Genomic DNA, 1,040 nt, shown 5'->3' on the forward strand with positions numbered 1-1,040 from the left:
TTTATGCAAAAGATACCATCTTTTGAAATATAATCGGAAGGAAAAATTATTACGGAATCTGAAATAAGTAGCAGACTTTTGTTATTGTACAACGAATATGCTTTAGATATGCACTATGCACACACCAAATGGTCTTCTAAGGCGATCAGTGTTAGAAAAGAATCACAGAAAACTAAATAAGTCTCTTTACTGATAAACAATGAATAGAAAATCATATCCCTCGGACTACAGTATGCAAACTCAACGGTGTCTATCTGAAATGTTCTTATGTTCCGTTTTCTTGAATATACGAAATTAAACGTTTAAGCCAAAAGGATCATAAACTAAACACAAACCAAACAAACTACTATACACATTATTAGAGACAACTTCGGCAACTGTCGTCCGGATTTTTATTCGGCAATGCTCGATAAGAACCTCCTGAGAGAAGGTAGTTCAATGAACACTCAGCAGAAAAGCGCATAGTCAGGGAGCTTCAGGCGAGAATGATGTTCTGCCTAACACATGTTCAACTCAGGTATTAGTGCAGAGAAGAAACCACCGGGAGTTTACTCGGTAATTCTGTACCACTATGATAATGTTGTGTAAGCTTTTATAGCAAACTAAGAGAGAAATACGTGGGCGATTGCACAGGAGAGTTTGAAGGCTACATAACAGCTAACAGGAGGAGAGCCAGCGAAATGTGGTAACTAAGACATCTGAGAGAAACCAAGTACCCCCAACGAATCTCTCTAGAACTATGAGAGATGAGGGAGAATATCTCTTCTCCAAAGGTAAATCGTGGTAGAGGGAATCTGTGCCGGGTGAAAAGCGAAAAAATAGATTATTAACGTAGCAGCATAAACCCATTTGCATGTACTTGTAGAGTAAAGTAGCAAGATTAAGGCTGAGGTATCGCTTTGAGGTTAATTTCGATAAACTTGGGACCTTCAAAAACAGACGGTCGGGGTTAATGGAAGTAAAGGTAAAGAGGCATTAAAGAGTTTACTCAGCTCGGCGGCCGTCTTTGCTCCCATGATAATAGAGGAGCAGTCCAACGA

Source organism: Bactrocera oleae, chromosome 2, assembly GCF_042242935.1.
Source record: "Bactrocera oleae isolate idBacOlea1 chromosome 2, idBacOlea1, whole genome shotgun sequence".
Lineage (NCBI taxonomy): Eukaryota > Metazoa > Arthropoda > Insecta > Diptera > Tephritidae > Bactrocera > Bactrocera oleae.